The 19987-nt window shown below is 36.6% G+C and overlaps 1 protein-coding gene across 14 annotated transcripts in view; it reads right to left on the minus strand.

Moving 5' to 3' along the window:
- The window catches only part of PAM (peptidylglycine alpha-amidating monooxygenase), a 275420-nt gene that overhangs the window by 245273 nt on the left and 10160 nt on the right, over nucleotides 1-19987 (minus strand). The window contains exon 2 of one of the 14 annotated variants that reach the window (XM_057738255.1): nucleotides 14592-14724. The exons of the other annotated variants lie outside the window; for them this stretch is intronic. The gene's annotated coding sequence lies outside the window, so the exon portion shown is untranslated. The remainder of the gene's footprint in view (nucleotides 1-14591; nucleotides 14725-19987) is intronic. 14 annotated transcript variants of the gene reach the window in all.

The following is a 19987-nucleotide window of genomic DNA, read 5'->3' on the forward strand; positions in this document are numbered from 1 at the left end:
TCTCCCTCTTTTTCTTGATGAGTCTTGCTAAGAGTTTATCAATTTTATTTATCTTCTCAAAGAACCAGCTTTTAGTGTTATTGATTTTTGCTATTGTTTTCTTTGTTTCTATTTCATTTATTTCTGCTCTGATCTTTATGATTTCTCTCCGTCTACTCACTTTGGGTTTTGTTTGCTCTTCTTTCTCTAGTTTCTTTAGGTGTAAGGTTAGATTGTTTATTTGGGATTTTTCTTGTTTCTTGAGGTAGGATTGTATTGCTATAAACTTCCCTCTTAGAACTACCTTTGCTGCATCCCATAGGTTTTGGATCGTTGTGTTTTCATTGTCATTTGTCTCTAGGTATGTTTTGATTTCCTCTTTGATTTCTTCAGTGATCTCTTGGTTATTCAGTAGCGTATTGTTTAGCCTCCATGTGTTTGTGTTTTTTACAGTTTTTTTCCAGTAGTTGATTTCTAATCTCATAGCATTGTGGTCAGAAAAGATGCTTGACACGATTTCAATTTTCTTGAATTTACCACTGGTGGGCATATACCCAGAGAACACCATAATTCAAAAAGACACATGCACTCCAATGTTCACTGCAGCACTATTTACAATAGCCAGGACATGGAAGCAACCTAAATGTCCATCAACAGATGAATGGATAAAAAAGATGTGGTACATATATACAATGGAATATTACTCAGCTGTAAAAAGCAATGAAACTGGGACATTCTTAGAGACATGGATGGACCTAGAGACTGTCATTCAGAGTGAAGTGGGTCAGAAAGAGAAAAACAAATATCGTATATTAACACATATATGCGGAATATAGAAAAATGGTACAAATCAACCGGTTTGCAAGGCGGAAATAGAGACACAGATGTAGAGAACAAACATATGGACATCAAGTAGGGAAAGCGGGGAGGGTTGGGGGGAATGACTTGGGAGATTGGGATACCAAATTGTTCACTCTAAATGTATGCAGTTTACAGTATGTTAACTATATCTCAAAAAAAGTTCTTAAAAAAAAAGTTAATGTATCTATTTTGTCTACTGTCAACAATGATAGTAGCAACCTTGACTGTATCATTTAATATATCCTGATTTATGCATTTATTATATGTACTAAATCTTGACTTAGAGAATTCCAATTTCTTAGATGGGGAGCTTAGACACTGGAAATACCCAGTATTTCCTGAGAATATTCAACATTAGTATTTATCTATGTAAAGCCTGACATTTCCATTCATTCACCAAGGAATCCACAAGTCTAAAATATGCACTGGCCCCCTCAAGAGTGTCATGAAATATGGATTACCTTGCTAAGAGCTGCACCATAATTCCCTTCCAGGAGTAAACCTGACTGCGGTCTTGTCGGAGCTGATGTTAGACACTTAGACCATAAAGTGGCATCTTTTCAGTATCTTTTACTAAGCATAGGAAGTTTGTCCCAACCATGGGCCATTCCCAAAACACAAGAACTCCAAGTAGCACAGAGGAATGTTAGCTATATTTAGAAGCTGCCTGGACATATGCCCAAGTTACAAGAGTTCTGTGGCTCTCACAGGGCCTAGACATAGTATCCTGAACTACAACCATCCCTCTGCTACCGGTTCCCAACCCCAATTGAAACAGATTGAAAAATGTGGATTGTACCACTATTTTGAGGAGGATGAGTAAAATGTTAAAGATGAAGTATTTCTCCTTGGCCTTTACACCAGCATGATTTCTCAACCAAAGGAAGATTTTAAGGGAAATTCAGATCATTATAATTCAAGAGTGGTGAGCAACAGCCTTAATTTACAAATCTCAGATGCTTCCAGAGGCACTGCCTCCTTCTCATTCTACAGTAAGGGTCAAATGTATCCCGTGGGAATTACCACTGTTATTGCTTATTATAATCATATGTTTCTTGGCAGCTTTCCTTTATATAATTTTTGATGTAGAAAGTGTTACAATATATTCTTGACCTTCATACTATGCATCAAGAGTAATTTACTTATTCCTGTTCAGAATAAATTATTGACTTGCTACTGACTATGCTCAGAATGAGGATTAATGAAACACGATTTAAAACTGTAAAGAATTTTGAGCTTCGTTCCTCCTAACCCTCAACTTTGAGCCAAAAATCTAGATCGTGTCTAAATTAAAAGGTACATTTTAATTTCTATATGTTTAGAAATTATACTATATTTTTTGGTACATTTTCACAATGGATGATTCAGAATTTCATCCCTAGAAATCCTTGGACTTCCCTGGTGGTGCAGTAGTTGAGAATCCACCTGCCAATGCAGGGGACACAGGCTCCATCCCCGTTCCAGGAAGATCCCACATGTTGCGGAGCAACTAAGCCTATGTGCCGCAACTACTGAGCCTGTGTGCTGCATCTACTGAAGCCCACATGCCTAGAGCTCGTGCTCCGCAACAAGAGAGGCCACCACAATGAAAAGCCCAAGCACCACAATGAAGAGTAGCCTCCACTCGCCACAGCTGGAAAAAAGCCCACATGCAGCAACGAAGACCCAACACAGCCAAAAAGTTCAAAAAAAAAAAAAAATTCCTAGAAATCTGCTGGTTTGCAATCTTTCTATCCAATGTTCAGAAGGTCATAAAGCTGACAAAAATAACATAAGAAAGACTCAGAAACTATCAACAGCAACAATTTGGAAAATAAGACTAAGCAGAGACTGAGAAAAATTGTTTTCAATATTAATAAGAGCTTACATTTACAGATTACTAACTAAATGCTAACCACTTCTCAAAGTACTTTTACAGTATTGCTCATTCAGTGCTTACAAAAAACCCTATAAAATGGGTAATACAAGTTAGCCATTTTGTAGATGAGGAAACCAAAGCACACAGAATTTAAGTAATATGTCCTAAGTCAGACCTCCTCTAAGTGAATGGAACTCAGTTGGCTCCAGAACCAATAGGCTTATTCATGACACAAAACTGCCTGCTTTAACAATTCTTTCTCCAAAAATGAATGTGTTTGGCATACATTTGACACAAGAATGGAAAGTAAGTTTATAAAAAGTAACTTTTCTTTCACTATAATTTTGCTAACATATTCTACAGATTCTATTAAGTACTACAAATAACTTCATATAAATGATCCAAATATAAGTGATTACAGACTTCTTTAAAATTCATCAACTTTGGCTCAATATGAAATGAAATGGACACATTTAAAAATAAATTATGTAGTGCATATATAAGCACTAGAATGAATGGTTTTAAAATCTAAATACCATAGTGAGAACTCCCAATGCCATACCCCAATCTCCATTTGCTTTCAAAGTTCTAGAACCAAATTTTCAATTAGGCAAGACATCTCTTGAATGCTTAAGGGCACCTCATATCAATACTTTTATCATTTCCCTGAGCTTACACTTTCTAAAGATATTCCTGCCTTATTTAATGACATGGCTTAACCCACTCAGAAAGAAACTGACATTTTCTTTGACCAAGTTCTCTCCTTCAACTTCAATGCAATCATTCAATCACAAAATTCCACCAATTCTGTCCCTGGAATGCCTCCTGATCTATCACCTCCCTTCATTCCTCTATTCACTGCTCTAGTTCTTAGCCCCATCTTCCGACCCCACGATCCTGTAAAGGTAGCAGCGTCTAACAGGTTGCCTTATCCTCTGGTCTGTTTAAGTTCCCCACATATCTAGCAGAATTATCTTTCAAAAGACAATTTTTTAGAAGCTTTTAACAGTTTCCAGTTGTTTATCACAAAGGTTCCAAACTTTAGAATACATTAGGGCTTGTTAAAACAAACACAGATTGCTGGGGGCATACCTCCAACTTTCCAATTCAACAGGACTAGGAGGAGGCCCAAGAATCTGTATTTCCTACAAGTTCCTAAGTGGTGCTAATGCTACTGAGCCAGAGATCACACTTCAGCTTCTCAACTGAAATTGTGCATTAAAATGAGTTAGGGAAGTTTTATAAAATACCCTGCCATACCCCAAACCAATTATCCATACATACAGGCACTGGTTTTTTTTTAATCCTCCAGGTAATTCTGGTTTACACACAGTATTATATATTTGAAATTTGCTAAAAGGGTAGATAAGTGTTCTCACCACACACAAAAAATGGTAACCAAATGTGGTGATGGAAATGTTAATTAACTTGACTGTGGTGATCACTTCACAGTCTATACCTACAGGAAAACATCAAGTTATGGACCTGAAGTGCATACAATCTTTATTTGTCAATTATACCCCAATAAAGCTGAAATAAAGCCAGATTTAATCACGTGTCCTCTATTTTTATTTTCTAAATCTGGCAAGCCTACCCACATTTTCATTTCAAACTGGGCCCTACAAAATGTGTAACCAATCCTGATCTTGACAACAAATTTAAATATTCATTTCACAAGGGAAATGGATGAACTGAGTAATATATGACATCAGCTAGGATTATACTGAATGAAAAACTTTCTTGCTTTTTATTTGAGCATCATCCTTTCCTGCCTTCACACCCCCCACACAAACATACCCTGATGCACAACTTTCCTGCCAAGTCTCCATCTGCAAGAAAGTATAAAAATGGTGCTGCCAACTAGGAAATAAAAACTTGGAAATGAAGACCCATTAGAGTTTCAGATACAACCAAACAATATGATGAGAATAACAGAAAGAGAAAACTTAAAAAAGAAATATTTTTCACAAGAGAACAATTCCTTAAAAATAAGAGTTAAGTGGAAAAAAGAAGCCAATGTGTTGCCTGTGCCAATATCACCAGTAAAAAATAAAATGAGAATAAGAGAGCAAGTGCTGGGAATATAGAACTTAACTGATTCTGCCTTTTCTACTACCTAGAACTTAAAAACCTAATATTAACTTTGGAAATATCTCTAAACCCTGTGACGCTATTTTCATTTTTAAATATTATGTTTGAAAGGTTTGCAACCACTTCTCAATAAATATAGATGTTTTTCCTTCAAGTGTCTTGCTAAAATAAGGGCTGGATTTTTTTTTTTCTTTCTTCTTTATAGCTGTCAATCATATATATTATTTGTGTCTACTTCAAACTCATTTTGAAATAAAGGATTTCAAAATCTTCTCTCCATCCTCAGGGGGAATAACAAAGGGTAAAACAAACAAGGAAAATGACTTTATATAATCCTTTCATTTCAGATCCTGGTTCCTTCCTGCTATGAACTTCATGCCCAAGGTTCTGCTTTACTGTGCTTCAGATATGGACAAGATGAAAGAAGCTCTTACATCCTATAAAGAGTAAGTTCACCTTTGGTATAAATGTTGGAGAAGAGTGAAGAATGATTTAATCTTTGAAGAAAATATAATGTGTTCTGCAAGTGTTCGGGTTTGAAATTTTCCAAATGTTTAGCTCTTAAGAATGTCAATTTCACAAGCAAGATATAACAGCAATCAATCCTGCATCAGTTCAATGTTTAAGGCTTAAAGCAAGTAGACTAGAGCAGGTAGCAGACAAGAGCATGGACATGGGCAACAGACTGTATGGCTTCAGAGCCCAGCTCATCCACTTATGAGCCCTATGACCTTGAGTAAGTTTCTTAGACTCTTGGTACCTCATCTATATAAGGTGGATGATAAGAACAGTGTCTATTTAATAGTTATTGCGAGCATTAAAATGTACAGTTCTTGGAACAATGCCTAGTCCACCAAAGCACCACAAAAGTATTGTCATTACATTAGTATTAAAAACACTTCTGGGTTCAACCTAAAAATGCAAAACCCAGTATATAATAGCTACCCTTCTCACTTATTTTTCCAGGCACATATAATGGAGACCAAGATTTTAAAGAAAACCATTATTTTGTCTTTATTTCTTATCAAGAGTTAGTGCTTGCAGAAAGCTAAAACTATTTTATAAATACAGCCTGGGTGAGAGGCATTGTAATGTACGGAGGGGATATCCAAAATTTGGATTAAAGTCCTGGTTCACAGTTAAGCTGTGACTGCAGTTGAGCATTTAGTGCTTCTCTCACCTGTAAAATGAGAAGATATCCAATGAATTTCTAATACTTCTTGCACACCTAAAATTCCGATTTTGTAACCTTTAACCTTAATGTCAAACTTGTCAGAAAGGAATGTGGTGAGCTCCTACTTCCTGGGGCAGATTTTTTTCTTGAAATTCTCGTTCTCTACGTTCTCATACTACAAACTTTATCATCCTATGCTGTACATAACCTTCCACCCCTCCAAAGCCAGGCAATAAAATAATCCCAATGTTAAATGGCCAGAAAAACAAGAATGAGGAATTAGCAAAAGCATCCATTACTAGCAAAGCCTGGCAGAAAAATTAATAACACCTATTAGTGTGGTATGCAATGTTTTATGCATATTAATGAATATTATATTATCCTAAATTCACATTTTTGGAGTGGGTAAAGACCTAAGAGTAGTGTTTCTCAGTCTGGGCAAGCTTATCCCCCAGGAGACATGTGGTAATGTCTGGAGTCATTTTTGGCTTTCACAACTAATGAGTGCACTGGCATCAAATGAACAGAAGCCAGGGATGCAGCTAAACATCCTCCAATGCAAAGGATCACCCCCAAAGCAAAGAATTCCCTGACTCAAAATGTTGAAAGTGCTGACGTTGAGAAATCCTGCCCTAGAGGAACGGTCTTCTTTGGAGGCAGTACTGCCCCCTAGAGAGCAATTTGGAAATCTGGTCATCGGGGTTGGTGTGGGGAGAGAGCTACTGGCATGAGCAGGCAGGGGTCCAGATATACATCACGCAAGGTGCATTACTTCTTAATGAAGTACTGTACCACATGCTACTCAACTTTCAAATGTCCCATGAACCATGCAGGTGATAAACCTGTTTATGATTATCTAAGCCTAGAACTTAATTCCATTTTGCATACAAATACAAAGAATATGTTGCATGGTTTTAAAACCTCTATGTTTAGAAATCAAGCTGTGTAAATCAAGAGAAGATGGTTATTTTGTTTGATCTGGAACTTCTCCAAGACTTGCTAATCATTCTGGAAAAATAGCATCACCATCAACCATGCCATTCGCAGTATTTGAGTGGCCAATCCAACAAAAATCAATCTGCATTTGTAGCCTTCACATACACTGTTATTCTACAAATAGGAACAAGCTTCTGAATAATTCATTATGTCTTCCCATGTAATCATAACTAAACATTTACATATTAGAATCCATATTGTTTTATTATGAACTAGTGGGTTTGTGTTGCTCTTTTATGTTATAGTTAGATTTTATATATACATATATTTTTTAATTATGCATGTAGGCAGGTTATATTATATATGAATTTCATTTCATGGGATTAAAGAGGGCACTACAAAACATATGCTATAAAAAAAGAGGCACCTGGATCCAACAGGGTTGAGAATCTTTGCTTCACAGATTACCTCATTCAACTCCTTCACTTTATGGAAGTCAAGCTGGAGGCCCAAAGAGGATGTCTTCTGATGGCAAGTCCAAGGGATTTCCACAACAGGTCACTCTCTTCTATTTTGATCTTAGATCCATGCTATCAATATATCTGAGTTCTAGGGACTGCTTGATTCAAATTCAGACAAAATATTCCCTCCAAACACAGAAACCTGACCTGTACAGCATCAACATATAATATATTACTATGGGACCCAAGACAAGGACAAACTGAGGAAGTTGTCATAGGAAAGATAAGCTTCATTCCTTGGACTGTTTGTCTATGCAATTTTCCATATAAAAACAAAATGAATAAAAATGAGAATGACTCATTTCAGAGGCTTCTAATTTGGCAAGATTAAATCACCACAGGTCTAGAATTTCCTCTGGAACAAAATGCCACAGACCAGGCTTTGGAAAGAAACAATAACAATAAGCTACTTGAGCAGTCCCATAACTCATTTCGTCCATTCATATGGGGTCCGGTTTTCACGCAGATCTAAGTGCCAGGGAGACCAAATGCCTGTTTTGATTACTCTGACTCCTTAACATGATTTTTGGTAATACAGAAATCTCCTTCCTGAAACCTTAATTTTCCCTCGTTTACTCGTGAGGCAAACATTAATTGAGTTTTCTTGTTTAAAACACTGTACAGAAAACTCCAGGGAATTATAAAGTAGAAGACAAACTGTCTGCCTTTAACAATGTTAGCACCTAAAAAAGGAGACCGGACAAATACAAACACAAGAACAGGATAAAATCAAGGAGACAGCAGAACAGCAATATGCAGGTATTAAAGGGGAAGACAAATCAAATCTTAGAAAACGACAACAAAACCCACGTGGGAAGCTGAGTAGCTGAAAGGCAATCCTCCCAAGTCTCCTTTTTAATTTTCTGTGATGCAGGCTTTCTCCTTTGAACTTATTCTACCTAGTGGGGGGGGTCCAAGAGGTACTTCTGAATACTTCATCACATCTTATTGTGTAACTGTAACTAAGCATTTACATAATAAAATATTATTGTTATAAACTACTTGATTTGTATTGCCCTTTTATAATACAGTGGGGTATACAAATAATATATATTTAAATATATATTTTTATATTTGGATTATATTTAAATATATATTACGTGTGTGTACATATATATACTTAAACAGATACCCAGTCTGCTTACCCCAAGACAGCACGATGCCATTTAAACATTAAGTCACAATTAACACAGTTTTGCCTGCAGAATAAATGACTGCAGGTCTTTCAAGGGCAAATAGAAATCTGGCAGATGACCTTGCATTTACAAACCACAGAAGAAATAAACAGAATCATCCCATATTAATCTCTACTCTAGCAAAACAAGTTTTATCCTTCTCTTTTTCATCTATAAAAATGGAGAAAGATAACTTCAATGACCTCTATTTTGTAGGGGAAATATAATAAAAGGTTAAACCAACATCCTCTCCATTTCTGACAGAAAATAAGAGACCTCCACATGGAAAACAGGGCCCTGGGAATGAACAGCAACATCCCTGTTCCTCACATATTCAAATACAAATAAATCTCTTACCTCTCAGCTGAGAAGCTTTATTCTTAATGTGCTTGTTACCCACAGATTTCTTCTGGGAAGAAAAAGCCAAATTTGGGCTAATGTTTACATTCTCTAGTAGAATCCGATTTCTCACCCTTACTCACACACAGAAGTCATTATTTTCAGAAACCCTCCCTTAAATACTTGATTTTTCTCCATCTAATGTTGTATTCATTCAACTAAAATTTATAGGACATTTGCTATGTTCCAAGCACTGTTCTAAAAATCCCAGCCCAGTGAAGCTTCAATTCTAGTGGGGACAAGCAATAAAGGGAAAAAATTTAAAGTAAATTATATATTATGTTAGATAATAACAAATTCTATGGGGGGAAAATGAGAGCAGGATAAAGGGATCAAGAATTAGAGGTGAAGGTTGACAAATTTAAACAGAGTAGTCAAGGTAAGTCTCAATGAGAGAGTGATTTCAACAGTCCCCAATTCATACAAAATTCCCTTTCTCTCTAGATTATGTCAATTAACATGTTGCTTCACCCTTTCCACTTTCATAGTGCTATTTTTATTGCTACCTGTTGATTTTGAAAAAGATCCATTTCCATTAAGCTGATGCTCCACGTAAAGAAAAAGACTTTACAATATAAGCATTCCTCCCTACTCCCCCCCGCCAAATTTTCTGCATACCCACAAAACAAATTAGAAAATATAAGGGAGGAAGAGGGAAACAGTGCCCATACATAAAATTTTTTAAATAAATAAACAAATAAAGCAGGAATAACCCTCATAAGATATGTGTGGGATACAAACAAAGAAAAACAGCAAAAATTTTTGCTGAGAACTATAAACGCAGTTATGCAACAATGGGAAATACATATTGTTACCCTGTATGATAAGACTAGACGCTGTAAAAGTGTAATTTCTCCCAAAATTAACTACTAAGTTTAATGCAACACCATTAAAAATATCAAGGTAGAGGAGAACTGAGTAGAGCAACACTAATGTCCCTGGACAGTGGTTCTTAGCGACCTCCCTGGTGGTCCAGCAGTAAAGAATCTGTGTTGCAATGCAGGGTACACCAGTTCGATCCCTGGTTGGGGAACTAAGATCCCACATGCAGCAGGGCGTCTAAGCCTGGGAGCCACAACTGGAGAGTCCCCCCCCGAGGCGCAAGCTACAGAGCCCATGTGCTCTGAAGCCCGCCCACCACAACTAGAGAGAAGCCCGTGCGCAGTAACGAGGAGGCTACTCCTCAAAGAAAGATCCCAAGAGCCATAACTAAGACCCAACGCAACCAATAAATAAGTAAATAAAATATTAAAAAGAAAAACCAAAACAGTGCTTTGGAAACATGGACACATATAAGACTCCATCATGGAGTCTTCTTGGAATACACGTGCCTGTGTTCCACCTTAGACTTACGAAATCGTAATTTGCAAAGATTACATATATTTTGCCAAAGCTTCCCAGATAATTCTGATACACAATACTGGTTAAGAATAAATGATCAGAAATAATAAATGAAAGGAAAATTAACTAAAAGAAAAAGGATAGGAAGTACAACTTACCAGTCATTACAACTTATTTTCAAGCTAAAAAAATAAGGCCAATGCAGTAGTTGAAGAATAAACAGATACATCAATGCAGAAGAATAAACTTATAAACTTCCCAGAAAGGCTCTGTATTCACATATGGTAAAAGAAAAGCCATAGACCAATGGGGAAGAAACAGGCTGTTCTCTAAATTATTTTAAGAAAACTGGGGAGGGAATCAAACTTCAATTATACCTCCCACTACAAAGACCTACACACACACGTGCGCGCACACACACACACACTGACTCATGCAACCAGGTGTATTAAAAACTAAGTGGGGGACCTCCCTGGCGGCACAGTGGTAAGGAATCTGCCTGCCAATGCAGGGGACACGGGTTCAAGTCCTGGTCTGGGAAGATCCCACATGCTGTGGAGCAACTAAGCCCGTGCACCATAACTAGTGAGCCTACACTCTACAGCCCTTGAGCCACAACTACTGAGCCGGAGTGCCACAACTACTGAAGCCCACACATCTAGAGCCTGTGCTCCACAACAAGAGAAGCCACCACACTGAGAAGCCTGAGCATCTCAAGGAAGAGTAGCCCCCGCTTGCCACAACTAGAGAAAGCCCACATGCAGCAACAAAGACCCAACACAGTGAAAATAAATAAATAAAATAATTTTTAAAAAAAAACAGTAACTAAGTGGGATGGAGGGGTCAAAGAGACAGGCACTAAAGAAATGACTGAAAAAGAAAAAAATAAGAAAATTTAGGTCATTTTTACAAGATCACTTAAAAGGAAGAAAAAGGGACAACAGACATGGGCCCACAAATTAGATTAAAATACAAATGGTGAGTAAACAGATGAGAGGTTACAAAACAGTAAGCAGAGTATGATTCTATTCTATATTATCAACTGACCAATTTGTAAGGATACATACTCATATGTTAACAGTAATTGACCCTGGTTGATTTTTTTTCCCTCTTAGTTTACGTTTAATTTCTTAATGTCACGCAATGAATTGGTATCACATTTTAATTTTTTTTAAATCATAACTTTCTCAAAGCTATTTAATTTGTTCATGATTTTTTTCATATAATGGCAATTTTGGCACATAACAGGGCAGGCTTAAACTCTTCATGTGTTTTTAAGTGTTTTGTTCATCTTAAAAAGTGTTTCCTGCTAATTACTGCTTTGCTATCTCTTACTAATTTTCAGCCTGCTGAAAATTCCTGCTCTAACAGATCATAATTTTTTTAAGCTGGAATAACGAAATATCTAATCACAGTAAGTTATGAAAACTGAATATTCAATAAAAAGGATATAATGGAGCAAACCAAACTTCTACAACAGAGATAACTGAGTTCGTCACAGAGGGGACCTGGTAAATAACTGTTCAATAAACCAGCCAGAATAGGATTGTTGATCAGCTTAAGGGTCTTACCATAGACATCAGCAGGAACAACCTGAATGTCCAACAACAGAATTCTTGCAGCATTTTTTTTCTACAACAGAATTCTTGCAGCACTTTTTTTCTACAAAATGTATTCATGCTTTTTAAAATAAATCCAAAGCTACAAAACACAAAGGACATTTACAGTCCCATCAGATCAGAGACTAGATTTAAAGCATTTCCATTTGACCCCGAATTAGCAAGATATTTTTAAAAAGGAAAAAATGTTTGCAAAAAGTTCTAAGTGACATTATGTTAAGTGAAATAAGCCAGTTACAAAAAGACAAGTACTGTATGATTCCGTTTATATAAGGTATCTAAAGTAGTTAAATTCATAGAAACATAAAGTAGAATGGTAGTTACCAGGGGCGGGGGAGGAAGAAGTGGGAAGTTGTTGTCTATTGGGTAGAAGAATTTCAGTTTTGCAAGATAAAAAAGTCTTGAGATCTGTTTTGTATCATACTACTGAACTATATACACTTAAAATGGTTAAGATGGTAAATTTTGTGATGTGTTTTTTTTACTACAACTAAAAGTAGATAAAAATTCTTAAAGTAATATAAAATGCTTCATATATACCAATTTACCAATACTAAGGACCAGGGCATGGTGTCATATTGACAGCCTTATTTTAAATTTTTTTTTCAGGCCAAATTCCAGTCAACTAAATTATTTACAGTCTGATAAAAGTGGCATTTAAATCAGTGGGGAGTAAATAATTATTCAATTAATGATGCTCAACTACTAATCTATAAAAATCTATGTAAAACATATACATTTAGATACTTATGACTTACATAAAATTTAATTTCAGAATTAAAGATGTGAAATTATACAATGTGAAGTTATAAAACGACTGGAGCATAAATATGGGTAAATAGCATCTAACCTTAGATTGAGAATATTTTTATAAAAGTAATGAAGATAAATGTATTGAACTTATCTTCAATGACTGAAATAACTGAAATAATTATCTTCAATAACTGAAATGTATAAAAATGAAAGATCCTGTCTTTTTTTCCAAAAAAACCCACCACTACAAAACCAGAAGGCAAAAAGCAGAAAAGGTAATAATACTCTGCAAAATATCTGGCAATGTATTGCTAACCTTAATATACAAATATTGTATCCATATATAAAGAACAAATAATAGATATAAATGTAGAATTCACAAAAGAACAAATAAAAAAATTTTAAATGGTCAATGAGCACATGAAAAACCATATAATCTCGGTAATAATTATAGAAATAATAAGAGCAAAAGCTACAGACTACTTCTCTGTGTTACACGTTATATATCTAGTCTCTTATTCCATCTCCTGCAAATGTTTGAGGTACAAAGAAAAAATTTCCCCTATTTTCCAGGTGAGAAAACTGAGTCAGAAAAAGGTCACATTCCAGTCTCACCTCAGAGTTACTATGTTAATCACCATACCAAACTGCCTCCATAAACAAAAGGGGAAAAGAGATCCCCCTCTGCTCTATCAAATGTCATCTAGGGCAGGCCTCCATAAACAGGCCCTCAAGTCAAATGCCCTGCTGTTTTTGTTCAACCTTCAAGCTAAGAATGGATGGTTTTCATATTTTTTAGTTGCTGGAAAAAAATTAAAAGAATAGTATTTTTGTGACACCTGAAAACTGTATGAAGTTTAAATTTCAACGTCCATAAATAAAGTTTTACGTATTGTCTGTGGCTGATTTCATGCTGTAACAGCAGCTCTCAGTGGTTGCTACAGAGGCTGTATGTGGCCTGCAAAGCCTAAAATATTTACCCTACTTACACTTTATAGGAAATGTTTTTTAATTCCTTACAAGGGATGTGGTAAACTGGGCTCTCTTCTATATGCTGACTGAAAATGGCAATCAAATACAATACAAAACAAAAATTTCATAGTTTCATATTTGTTAACCCAGCAGTTTTAGTTTATCAAAAACAAATATAAAATTCACAGAAATGTTTCTGTAAAACATATTGTTGCCGCAAAATGAACCCAGGAAGTCTGATTCCAGACCCTAAGCTCAGGGCCTAGACCAGGGTGAAGTCTACACTTAAATATTGACATCGAAGGGAATAAAACAGCTTTTCTTGTTTTATCCAGGAACACCATTTAAACTGGTATTCCTGATGTTCTGTTATTCTGAACTATCAAACAACACCTTAAAAAGATTACTACCAAGTTATATAATATATTTATTTAAAAAGACTTTTTTTAGGTTGAACCACATGAAACCACAGATATTCAAAGGTTTATAACACATTAATATCATGAAATCAATCAAAAGCTAGACGCAGATTAAACAATATCCATCCTGAGTATGTATGAGCCCAAAACTGAGTTCACTTTCAGCAAAACAACACATCTGTTACATAAATTAATGTAATTACTTGAATTTTTATTGGTTGTATAGTTTGGCTGGCATTTAATTTGTAAATTTATTTTCTTTTATAACTGCATACGTTGCTATAAACTGACATTTATTCTGCATTGGAATGTGTTTTTGTAACATTATGACGAACACAATTAAGTCAAACTGGAAGTCAGTGAGGATGTTCTCCTTGGAAAAGGAGCCATATATTCCCAAAGTTTGAGGACACTGTGTGTATCTGGTGAACTTCATAAGCCTGCGAGCACACAATTTTGAGGAAAAACAAATCACAACCCACTCCTGCTCTACCTCATAACCTTGGTGTTGATGGGCAGCAGCAGAGCACAACCACCAGGACGCGGGGACGGCAAGAGAAAGACCATTTTCACACGCCTTCACATTCAAAACAGAGCGCTTCACCTCTGCACCTCTATTTTCTCTTCTGTAAAACAGGGATAACGGTGTACACTGCGGGGTTACAGAAAGCATTAGAGGTACTCTACGTAAAGTGCATAACATATAATAATAAATATACCTAATATTTACTGAGCAGTTAACCATGTGCCAGGCAATTTGCATGCACTTTTATGCATATAACATTTTATATACATCATCTCAAAGAATAATTAGGACCACCACACTACATGAAATAGGTACCAAGATATCCCTTGTTTTAAAGATGAAAAAGCTGAGGAACTGAGACAGTCATTTGCCCAAAATCACGTAGCTAGTAAGAGGCAGAGCCAAGACTTGCCCGTAATGTCTAACATTAAGAAGCTGGTTTTCTTCTTCTCCAAACAAAACTACCTCAATAAATGGAAGCAATTATTATGATACTGCTGTCCATAGTTTACCAGAATGAGAACACATAATCATTTCTTCTTTTAAACCCAGCCAAAGACCTTCTGTGCACCGCAGCCTCTGAGGGGGCCTGGAGCCACTCAGGTCATAAACCTTTCCGGAATGTTATTTTCCAATTGGTGTCAGGCTTCTCTCAACAAAATCTGGGGCATACAGTGGAACTTTCTATTTGAAAGGCTTCAAAATTCTAGCTGACAGCAGTGTAAACATCAATTTCCTCTTCTAGGGATGCTAAAGGGTCCCTCCCCCGTCTTTCCTCCCTTTGTGTTTCTGTAGTTGAAAACTCTAGACTAAGCTACTAGGCATAAGCACACAGGGCTCAGGGGAAGGAGCCAGAAACATCGTCACCACCAAGTATGCTGTGTAGATGAAAACCTGCTTGGTTAACACGACGCAGTTGGTGAGCCTAAACGCCAGAAAGGCTATGCTTTAAAAAATAAAACTGTTTTCTTCTTATCATCTATGTTTCTCCTGCTTAAAATGGATCAAAAATGACAAAGATTTTCAATTTCATTCCCAACTGGTAAATGGGTTTTATTTTCATTTTTAAAAGGCATCCTAAATGAGTATTATAATAGAGTGATAATTTTTAGAGATGGGAAAAAAGTTATTAGGTGATATAGTTCCCAACCACCCTCAACCTTACACCCTGGAATCAAGTATACATTGTACTGAAAAAAAAAAAAAAAAAAAAAAGGTTTTAACTTTTTTGGAGAAAATCTAAAATAGCCATCAGCAGTTTATAACTCCCCAAAAGCTTAACCAAAGCCCTGTAGCTTTCTTACCCCCTGCATAGCTGCAACCTTTAAATGGTTCCACTGTACAAAATACTTTATTATATGGACCTGCTAAAATATTAGGTTTTAAAACAAATGTAAACCCCTTTGAGAACCAATGCAAGTGTTACTGCACTGGGCGGAAAAAAACACGAGAGAGAGACAATTAATGCCATTTTTCAGAGAGAGTATTTGGGAAAATTATTAACTATTATTAAAATATGGTTAGGTATGAATCAGAGTGGACAATATAAACAGCAGTAAGTGATACAAATAAACATATTTACAAAACAGAAATAGACTCACAGACATAGAAAACAAACTTATGGTTACCAAAGGGGAAGGGCGGGGAGGGGTAGATTAGGTGTTTGGAATTAACAGATCCATACTACTATATATAAAACAGATAAACAACAAGGACCTACTGCATAGCACAGGGAACTGTACTCAATATCTTGTAATAACCTACGATGGAAAAGAATCTGAAAAAGAATGTATCACTTTGCTATACACCTTACAATACTGTATATCAACCACACTGTAATAAAAAAAGAATTAATAGCAGTAATAGCAGTAGTCCCTGCCAGCCTAACAGTCACAGCAGTAGCAGCGGTGGGGAGAAGCAGCAGACTGAGTGCCTGCTATGTGCCACCCTCCATTCTAAGCGCATTACATGACCATCTCATTTATTCCCAGGTGACACAGGCCCTCAAGGCAGAGTCTGTGGCTTCAAACCCCTGCCCCACTACCTAATACCTATGTGACCTTGGGCAAATTACTTTATCTCATTTTCCCTATTTGTAAATGGAGATAACAGAAGTTATCTCACAGGGATGCTGTGAGGATCACAAATGCTAAAAATGTGTGACATGCTTAGAACAGCGTCTGGCCCATAATAAACACCATAAGGGCCAGTTTACTATTACTAGTATTTGATTTCAGAGATAAGGAAACCAAGGCATAGAGAGGGTAAGTTACTTCTCCGAAGTCACACAGCTGGTAAATGTCAGAGCTGGGGTTTGAACCCAAGGCTGTCTGACTCTCAAGTGAATACACTTAACCACTTCAAAAAAGCCCCCGTAGTTTATATATATATATATAAATATATATATATTTATATTCGTATTTCAGGAAAATGTGTAGGGAATTCACCAAATAGGGTAAATGGTATCAGTGAGGTTATGACTGTCCTGGAACCTAGTGACTAAGCATCCCCAGGGTCAAATACCTCCACCGGATGCTGAGATTACACAAAACAGCAGATGGTCCCAGGTGTGGCCTGAAGCTCATGTTTTAGGAAGAAAGAACATACATATAAATATTTTAACTTGGAACAACAATGGAAGACTGCAAAACCAAAAACAGCAAAAGGAGCATTTAAAATGGTCAGAAACAAGGTCTTCCCTGACTCCAGGAATAAATGCACTTTTTTAAATGTCCTGCCCTAACCCTTCCCCCACCCAGCCCCACCACCTCACTGCCTCACTCCTCAGCCCATGAAATTTTCTATCTGACACAATGTCTCTTCTACACATTTTTTGGTTGATATTATCACTTCAATAACTATTTTGACCTTCTGATATTTATGTTTTGGAGGGAAAATATTTGTCAAAAAACTGTACTTAAGAACAAGGAAGAATCAACACTTAAAGATGACGAAGATTAAGGTAGTAGTAAATTTAATCTCGTGTCCATCATTTTATCCTTTTCACAAAACTCTTTCACTCTTTCATAGTTTCAGACAGAAGGTATCTTGTTAGATTTGGAGGAGTAAGGTCAAAATATTTTTTTCTCCAGGTAATACCTACTTGATAAGATGCCAAAAGGAAATTTATTTCTACAATAACACTGAAATCTGAATTCACTGTCTTTGTCTTTAAATTTTTTTTTTCCATAAAAAACTATAAGCAAAAATAACAACTTACGGCTGTTTTTTCCTTTAGTGAAAATCTCAATGCGGCAATAATAATGAAGCAAATTAATGGCAGTGCAACAATTAAAAACCTATCATACAGTTTTTTGGAATATAGGAGCTGTGCTCTTCCGGTTGACAAAAAAATAGCCACTTTTCTAGGTAAAGGTCAAGTATTCAATTTCTATTCACTAAGTCTGAGTGGCTTCCTACAATAAGCTGCTCAGATGTGATCTATGTGTCAGACTGTTAGGAAATAAAAAATGGTTAAACTTTTTAATTGGTCAGCCAGGTACACAGGAAAATACCACCACACCAGTGTCAAGTACCTTCCTCAATGTCCCTAAAGCAAAGGCTGTCCTAAACGCCAGAATAAGAGAGTATATGAAGATTAACACATGCTCACAAATAAAATGTAACATCATAATGTCAAATCTGATAAAAACTCTACTAGAGATGCACTTAGGTACTCGCCAATATCAACAGGTAACAATGTATCAAACTTTCCCCTGCACTATCAAAATATAACAAGACAACAACAACAAGAAAAAAAACTGATGAGAAGAAAATATCAATGAGATTTTTAAGTCTAAGAGAGGAAGGAGTTTTATCAACAAGGCTGGGGCATCTAAAGAGAGAAGAACAACAGACCCTTCTGAGTGTGAAGCAAAGAAGAGTCAGTTTGTCATAGGAGCACATGTGGTCTTCCAGAAAGTCAAAGAGAAGTGTGCTGGGCAAAAAATCAACTGAAGCAATAAAATTTTTCACACAAAAAAGTTCACATAAAGATTATATGAATAAGCACACAGACTGCATATTTTTTCCATTCACATTAGTACAAGAACTGAACGTACTATCTTTTGTTCCTTCTCTTGGCTGGCTCTCTATGCTCTAATTTAAACCAATTTGACTTCCCTGGTGATCCAGTGGTTAAGATGCTGCACTTCCAATGCAGGGGGCGTGGGTTTGATCCCTGGTGGGGAAACTAAGATCCCACATACTGTGAGGGCAAAAACAAACAAACAAACAAACAAACCAATCTGAAATTAACAGGACTCGCAGAATTCCAAAATAAGTATTTATGAATGTTCAGAGTGTCACACATAATTTTACCAAGCATTTCATTTATTTTGCCCTATATCATATATACCTAATTCATCTCCTCTGAGTCATTCTAGTAACACAGAGCTAATTCATCAAGCTTGTGATTTCCCTCCCTTGTATGTGTACTGAATCGTGCTCGTATGGGTTCAGTTGTGTTCCTTAAAAAGATGTTACAGTCTTAATTTCTAGTACTTGTGAATGTGAGCTTATTTGGAAATAAAGTCTACGCAGATGACCAAGGTAAGATTAGGTCATGAGGTCCAATGACTGTGTCCTCATAAAAACAGGAAACATGGACACAATGACACAGAAGAAAGGCAACACGAAGACACAGAGAGAGTTCCATCTACAAGCCAAGGACTGCCTGGAGCTACCAGGAGCCAACAGGGAGGAAGATAACAGATTCTCCCTCACAGCCCTCAGAGGGAATCAACCCTACCAATACACTGATCTCAGAGCCTCCAGAACAACAAGACAATAAATTTCTGTTGTATAAGCCACCCAGTTGGTGACATTTGGTTACAGTCACCCTAGGAGACTAATACACATGCCATGGATTGAGTTGTCCGAAGCTTGCAGAGTGTGGCTGGAAGCTCAAGATGCTTCACAGAACTCCTGCAGCACGCATAATTCCACGCTGGTGGGAACTGGTGTGAAAAACCTGCAATTCAGATGAGGATATGAAATGCGCCCATCTAAAATATTAAAAACGTCTTGCATTTGTTTAAAACACATTTTCCACGTTTACTTCATTTACTCCTTACAACCACACTGGGGAAGAAACACGGAGGCAGACAAGGAAACTGAACCTCAGCCAGGCGAATGCTTTGGCCAGTGTCACATATACACGCAGCAGAGCTGGTATTAGCACCAATTTTTTTCTAGGGAGAAAGAATATAATCATAAATATCTTAATTTGGAACAATGGTGGCACTTTTAAGTAGTGCATTTTTCAAGTGACCCAAGGAAGGAAGAAAGCAATGACATCACACAGACTGAGCAGGCTGAGGGGCTCAGGGATCCATGTAAAATGGAGTAAATCAGAAGAAACT

This window comes from Hippopotamus amphibius, chromosome 1 (genome assembly GCF_030028045.1).
Source record: "Hippopotamus amphibius kiboko isolate mHipAmp2 chromosome 1, mHipAmp2.hap2, whole genome shotgun sequence".
NCBI lineage: Eukaryota > Metazoa > Chordata > Mammalia > Artiodactyla > Hippopotamidae > Hippopotamus > Hippopotamus amphibius.